This window comes from Odontesthes bonariensis, chromosome 17 (assembly GCF_027942865.1).
Source record: "Odontesthes bonariensis isolate fOdoBon6 chromosome 17, fOdoBon6.hap1, whole genome shotgun sequence".
NCBI classification, from domain to species: Eukaryota; Metazoa; Chordata; class Actinopteri; order Atheriniformes; family Atherinopsidae; genus Odontesthes; species Odontesthes bonariensis.
This window is the reverse complement of record NC_134522.1, coordinates 33,658,250-33,665,550: the sequence shown is the minus strand read 5'-3', so window position 1 is coordinate 33,665,550 and position 7,301 is coordinate 33,658,250. Positions and strand designations below refer to the sequence as shown.

General features: G+C 45.4%; 1 pseudogene; it reads left to right on the top strand.

Annotated features, from left to right (window-relative positions):
- Window positions 1–1,035: 1,035 nt before the first annotated feature.
- On the top strand, window positions 1,036–6,565 carry LOC142402527 (uncharacterized; annotated as a pseudogene).
- Window positions 6,566–7,301: the final 736 nt, after the last annotated feature.

Below are 7,301 nucleotides of genomic sequence, written 5' to 3'. Positions count from 1 at the left end.
GTGTATTTTCAGCCTGTGCAATAAATAAGAGTAAGAGAAATATAATGAAACATTGAAAGTATGAGTTCTTGCCCCAGGCTGAATATTGCAATGAGACTTATCAAAACCATTTCAAAACGGAATTGTATTACACTATCCAGATAGTTATTTACATTTTTTCCCCCCAATTGTATAGGATTCCACATAATTTTTGGTAATTTGTCTCTTTGTGGTCACCATGTATCTTATTGCCAGTTTGCATTTCTGTGAAGTTGTTTTGTTCATGTGTCACAATTCATGAAAAAACTGAAATTGCAGTAAAGATTTGATTATCTGGAGCATCAATAGTAACAAATAGCAAACTCACAGTCATGAATCACTCCTTCCTTACCGACTTATTTTTTGTAGATAAACATTAATGGATGTATGCACATCCAGAGGACCAAACAGCATTTGGCAGCCATGTCAGTGAAATGAACTTCTTTGATAAATGTATAATTTCATTGTTTGTACAGTCTTGTTGACACAATAATTAAATACCTTCCTTGTAAAAAACTAATTGACAGTTCAAAGTTTTACTATAGCCTTCGGAAATGTAAGCTGATAATTTCTAAATGATTTTACCAGATTTTTTTACACTAGTCATTTTTCTACTGTCCCTATTCGACTGGTAGCATGTAGAGTTGGATGTCTCGAGACCACTTTTACGTGTTCTCGGTCTTGTCACAGTCTCGACCGTCTTTGGTCTTGGTCTTGTCTTGGTCTCGGATCCCTCGGTCTTGTCTTGGTCTCACTGTCTTGGTCTCGGGAGATTTGCAACAAATAATGTCCATGATACAAAACATAACATTCGATAATGCAACATTAAATTATTTCGCCTTTCACGCCCTTCAAATGCAAACTTTCAAATGCAACCAGTCAATGACATACATGTATTTTGTTGTGATTAAGAAACTGGCGCTCATCCAATCAAAAGACGCAAGTGTAGAGCCAGCACGAAACTTTAGGTTATTATGTCGTAGCTCAGTCTCAGTCAGACCTAGTAGCCTAACAATAATGTCAGCGAATTCCGCCATCATCAAATTTGCATTTACGGACCATAAAGACATTTGCAGTCCAGGGGCCAGGAAGAAGCATTCTGCAAAAGGCAAGTTTTGCAAACTGTCTCTCACCCAAACAGCCGGGACCACATCAACGTTCACCAGACACCTGGAGCGGAGACACCCGGAGAGGTAAGCTAGCTAGTTGGTACTGGCTCCAAACTCTTTATCCGTACCAATCTCACATGACCAGATCATGTATGTGCTAGTATTATTTATCATGACATGCTCTTCTTACACGCGCGGTATAAATTATTTAGGGACGGATATTTTTTTTGCAAGCTTCAGTTCTTTGCAGACTTACTGAAACATTTTTGGCTAAGAGTGTAATTACATGCTAAGTACAGGTAGTTAACTTATCAGTGGCTCTTGGCTACTTAACAGTTTTCACCAACGTTAGATATTTTGGCGAATTCATTGAGTAGAAATACTGTATATCAAAACCGTGTCAGTGAGCACTTTAAGGCCTGGTACCATGTGGTTTGTTGTTGATTTTGGCATAATATGGTTGCTGACACGCAAGGAAGGATGAGCCATTTGGGTGCCTCGACATTGCTAGGTTAGCACTAGCGGCATTCTCGCCGATGAAGCAAGATATCAGAGCAGCTCTGGCCCAGATAGCAAGGATGATGGAATTGAGCCTTATTTTATAGTCAATAAAACTCAATTTCTCTCCATTTCCAAAACGCTGCTTTGACATATGTTTGACTGACATTGTGTCATAAAAGCTGTGAGGTAAAAACGTCCTAAAACCAGAGACACTTATGAAGGAGAAAGTAGAATTTGACATGTTGATTGTTTAGCGACAGCTCGAAACTCCTTGCAACGAGTTTGATTCACACGCCGCAACTCCTCTACCACTGTCTCGTCATGAATCTTGAGTTTGAATTGGCCTGAGCATAATTGCAACTGACACCCATTCTACAAAATGTACAATCATGTTTGACGTGGTTATGGTGGTTAGGCGTCTTGTCCTGTGTTAACTGTAACCAGTCCAGCGTGTAGGGCTACCACAGCATGTTATTATTAGGTAGATGGATGGATGGATGGATGGATGGATAGATAGATAAATGTATTTATCTATCTTTCTCTATCTATCTATCTATTATAGGACACAATTCTATTGTATAGTAACTTAAGACTTTTTTGAATATGTATATATTTTTCTTTCATTTCTTGTCATTAGCTGTGTCTGATTGCTGGCTGACACATAAGGAGGCTTAATGCAATGTGAAAAAATAATTTTCTGTTAATGCATCACACTGGATTGGATGAGGTTATTTTGTATGTAAAGACCTGCACTCATTAAAAGATTTAAAATTACTGCATTTGTAAGATACAGTAGTTTGTTGTGGTTGAATAGAAACAGATGACTTACAGATTCTTTTTCCCCTATGTTGTAGGTACTTGGAGTACAAATCTCTGCATTGTTCTGTCTGTAGTTGAAATAATACCTTTTTAAATTGAATTTAAACTGGGACTGAACCTCTTACCCAAGTATGCTGCTTTTATTCAATTCATGCAATGGTGTAACACTAGCTCACTAGCTGTTTTTTGCCTCGGCGGTTGCTGAGGCAAAAACTCAGGCTTGGGAGGAGTTCGGGGAGGCCATGGAGAATGATTTCCGGACGGCCTCGAGGAGTTTCTGATCCACCATCTGGCGGCTCAGGGGCGGAAAGCGGTGCACCGTCAACACTGTGTATGGTGAGGGCGGGGCTCTGCTGACTTCAACTGGGGACGTCGTGAGTCGGTGGGGGGAATACTTCAAGGGCCTCCTCAATCCTACCGACACGCCTTCCGATGAGGAAGCAGAGTAGGTGAGCTCGGACGTGGGGTCTCCCATTTCTGGGGCTGAGGTTGCCGAGGTGGTTAAAAAGCTCCTCGATGGCAAGGCCCCGGGGGTGGATGAGGTCCGTCCTGGGTTCCTCAAGGCTCTGGATGTTGTAGGGCTGTCTTGGTTGACACGCCTCTGCAGCATCGCGTGGACATCGGGGACAGTGCCTCTGGACTGGCAGATCGGGGTGGTGGTCCCCTTCTTTAAAAAGGGGGACCGGAGGGTGTGTTCAAACTATAGGGGGATCGCACTCCTCAGCCTCCCTGGTAAGGTCTTTTCGGGGGTAGTGGAGAGGAGGATCCGCCGGATAGTCGAATCTCGGATTCAGGAGGTGCAGTGTGGTTTTCGTCCTGGCCGTGGAACAGTGGACCAGCTCTATACCCTCGGCAGGATCCTGGAGGGTGCATGGGAGTTTGCCCAACCGGTCTACATGTGTTTTGTGGACTTGGAGAAGGCGTTTGACCGTGTCCCTCGGGGACTCTTGTGGGGGGTGCTCCGGGAGTATGGAGTGCCGGACTCCTTGATATGGGATGTTCGGTCTCTGTATGACCGGTGTCAAAGTTTGGTCCGCATTGCCGGCAGTAAGTCGGACATGTTTCCTGTGAGGGTTGGACTCCGCCAGGGCTGCCCTTTGTCACCGACTCTGTTCATAATTTTTATGGACAGAATTTCTAGGCGCAAACAGGGCGTTGAGGGGGTCCGTTTTGGCGACCTCAGAATCGGGTCTCTGCTTTTTGCGGACGATGTGGTTCTGTTGGCGTCGTCGGACTGTGACCTTTAGCTCTCACTGGAGCGGTTCGCAGCCGAGTGTGAAGCGGCTGGGATGAGAATCAGCACCTCCAAATCTGAGACCATGGTCTTCGGCTGGAAAAGGGTGGAATGCCCTCTCCGGGTCGGGAATGAGATCCTTCCCCGTGGAGGAGTTCAAGTATCTCGGGGTCTTGTTCACGAGTGGGGGACGAATGGAGCAGGAGATTGATAGTCGGATCGGTGCGGTGTCCGCAGTGATGCGGGCTCTGCACCGGCCCGTCGTGGTGAAGAAGGAGCTGAGCCAGAAGGCGAAGCTCTCGATTTACCGGTCAATCTATGTTCCTACCCTCACCTATGGTCACGAGCTGTGGGTAGTGACCGAAAGAACGAGATCGCGAATACAAGCGGACAAAATGAGTTTCCTCCGCAGGGTGTCTGGGCTCTCCCTTAGAGATAGGGTGAGAAGCTCGGAGTAGAACCGCCGCTCCTCCGCATCGAGAGGAGTCAGATGAGGTGCCTCGGGCACCTGGTTAGGATGCCTCCTGGACGCCTCCCTGGTGAGGTGTTCCGGGCCCGTCTCACTGGGAGGAGGCCCCGGGGAAGACCCAGGACACGTTGGAGAGACTATGTCTCTCGGGCTGGCCTGGGAACGCCTCGGGGTCACCCCAGAAGAGCTGGAGGAAGTGGCCGGGGACAGGGACGTCTGGGTCTCTCTGCTCAAGCTGCTGCCCCCGCGACCCGATCCCAGGAGCAGCGGAAGATGATGGATGGATGGATGGACTTGTCAAACTACAATGTGTGCTGTACAAAGTATAGTGAAATTTCGAAGCAGATGACAGATTTATTGATATAAGCTGCTCAAGCTTACATTGAGCATTATATTCAGTTCCATCCACTATCACTAAGTGTTTTTTTTTTTAATAATTACACGCAGACATATACATTTACAAATGTTCTTTATGTAATTTTAAGAGATCAGTGTCATGACACGAAGATGTGTGGCATTTTAATAGAGTGAGTACTTTAGCCCTTTGCTGCCTTTGGGACTCACATGACTTCAGCCCGTTCTTTTACTGGTCTGGATCCAGTCTTTTTGTGTGCTTGGCAACAGGCTGTGACCCCCTTGAATTGTTTTTACATTTTCTATTGTTTTAGATAATTATTAAAGCTTACCAACCTGTCATCGCTGTTTATGAGTTCAAATCTGCCAAACAAACCAGGGCTAGACAGTTAAGGTTCATCTTAGCATCAATGAATCAACTGCCTCGAGCCACTTGAATTTTTACATTCCTCGGACCACATGCCAGGGACGAGTAGAAGTTATCTACAAATCAGGGAACTATTCAGGCTTTGTTTCTTGTGTTGTGTCCACCTGGGCCTCGTTTTTATTCTTATAGAGTTTCTGTCTGAATTCTCTGGCTCTTTATGAGTTATTTCTGAATACAGATGCATTCATTCTCATGGGTGAATTTAACATTCATATAGATATTAAAATATCTTTAGCTTTGCTCTAAGACGAATTGCATCACTTCCTGTTACCTTGTTTCAATTGAACTTCTTGCTCCTTTTGGACTATTAAAAATCACTAAGTTACTCCTCCACCTCCTTTAACGATGATAGAACATGTAACAAATGTAGTCTTTGTGTAGTTTTGGAGGCAAGGTTATCTGAATTGGAAGCTCGGCTCCGCACCATTGAAAACCACCCAATAGCTAGCCAGGTCCCTTTAGTTGGTGCGTAGCCACCTAGCGTACCTAGCACAGCAAACCCTGTGAACCGCTCCTTAGCAGAACCCGAGCAGCCGGGACCCTAGGTTGAGAGGGTGACTGTCAGGAAGAGGAGGCATAGCCTTAAAGTCAAACCCGTGGTTTACCATCAACCTGTCCACATTTCAAACAGATCTACTCCACTCAGCAACACACACACAAAAAAAAACAGGTAATTGGCAGCTCTATAGTCAGAAACGTTGCATTAGAGACATCAGCGACCATAGTCAAATGTATTCCAGGGGCCAGAGTGGGCGACATAGAATCCTATTTGAAAGTGCTGGTAAGGATAAACGTAAATAAGGTAAAATAGTGATTCACATTGACGGTAATGACACCCAGTTACGCCAATCACAGGTAACTAAAATTTGTGTTGCATCAGTGTGTAATTTTGCCAAAACAATGTCGGACTCTGTAGTTTTCTCTGGACCCCTGACAAATCTATCCAGTGATGACATGTTTAGCCGCATGTCCTTTAACCTCTGGTTGTCCAAATTGGTTTCCAGCAAACATCATAGGGTATGTAGATAATTGGCAGTCTTTCTGAGGAAAGGCTGATCTGATTAGGAGAGACGGCATCTGTCCAACTTTGGAAGGATCTTGTGTCTAGGTATATCGACAAATTTATTTGTCATCCAAAAACATGACAATCCAGGGTTCAGATCAGGATGCAGAGGTAAGGTTTTACCCACTTCCCAGCTGGACCCCCTCTGAAGCAGGGACTGGAAGGAGAAAGCCCAGCTGGGTCCCTTCTGGAGCAGGAACTGGAAGGAGAAAGCCCGGCTGGGCCCTCTCTGGAGCAGGAACTGGAAGGAGAAAGCCCGGCTGGGCCCCCTCTGGAGCAGGAACTGGAAGGAGAAAGCCCGGCTGGGCCCCCTCTGGAGCAGGAACTGGAAGGAGAAAGCCCGGCTGGGCCCCCTCTGGAGCAGGAACTGGAAGGAGAAAGCCCGGCTGGGCCCCCTCTGGAGCAGGAACTGGATGGAGAAAGCCTGGCTGGACCCCCTCTGGAGCAGGGACTGGAAGGAGAAAGCCCAGCTGGGTCCCCTCTGGAGCAGGAACTGGAAGGAGAAAGCCCGGCTGGGCCCCCTCTGGAACAGGAACTGGAAGGAGAAAGCCCGACTGGGCCCCCTCTGTAGCAGGAACTGGAAGGAGAAAGCCCGACTGGGCCCTCTCTGGAGCAGGGACTGGTGGCGCTGGAGTAAAAAATGCAAAACATGACAGAGACATAACACCACCCCAGTTAAATACATTAATAAACACAAGAGGAGCAAATCCAGAAAACCTTGAAAAAGTTAAGACAAAAACTTTGACTGAACAAAAACATTAACACTAATTTAACACTATTAAATGTGGTTTGCTGAATATTAGATCTCTCCTTTCCAAGTCTCTGTTAGTGAATGAGTTGATTTGTGATCATCATATTGATATATTTTGTCTTACAGAATCCTGGCTTCAGCAGGAGGATCATGTTAGCATTAATGAATTAACTTCCTCTTGCTATTTAAACGTTCACATACCTCTATAGGCAGCAGAGGAGGAGTGGTAGCTATCTTCAGATCAGCGTTATTGATCAGTCATAGACTCAACATTAGTTTGAGCTCTTTTGAATCTCTGATTCTCAGTTTTTCCCACGCAAAGTGGAAATCACAGAAACCTCTTGTGTTTGATGTTGTGTATCGTCCACCTGGCCCTTATTCTGAGTTTCTGTCTGAATTCTCAGAGTTTTTATCCCAGTTAGTGCTGAGTACAGATAAAGTCATTGTAGTGGGTGACTTTAATATTCATGTAGACGTTCAAAACAACAGCCGTAATATTAATCATAATTCTATATCAGACTCTATTGGATTTTCTCAATGTGTTCACAGACCGACT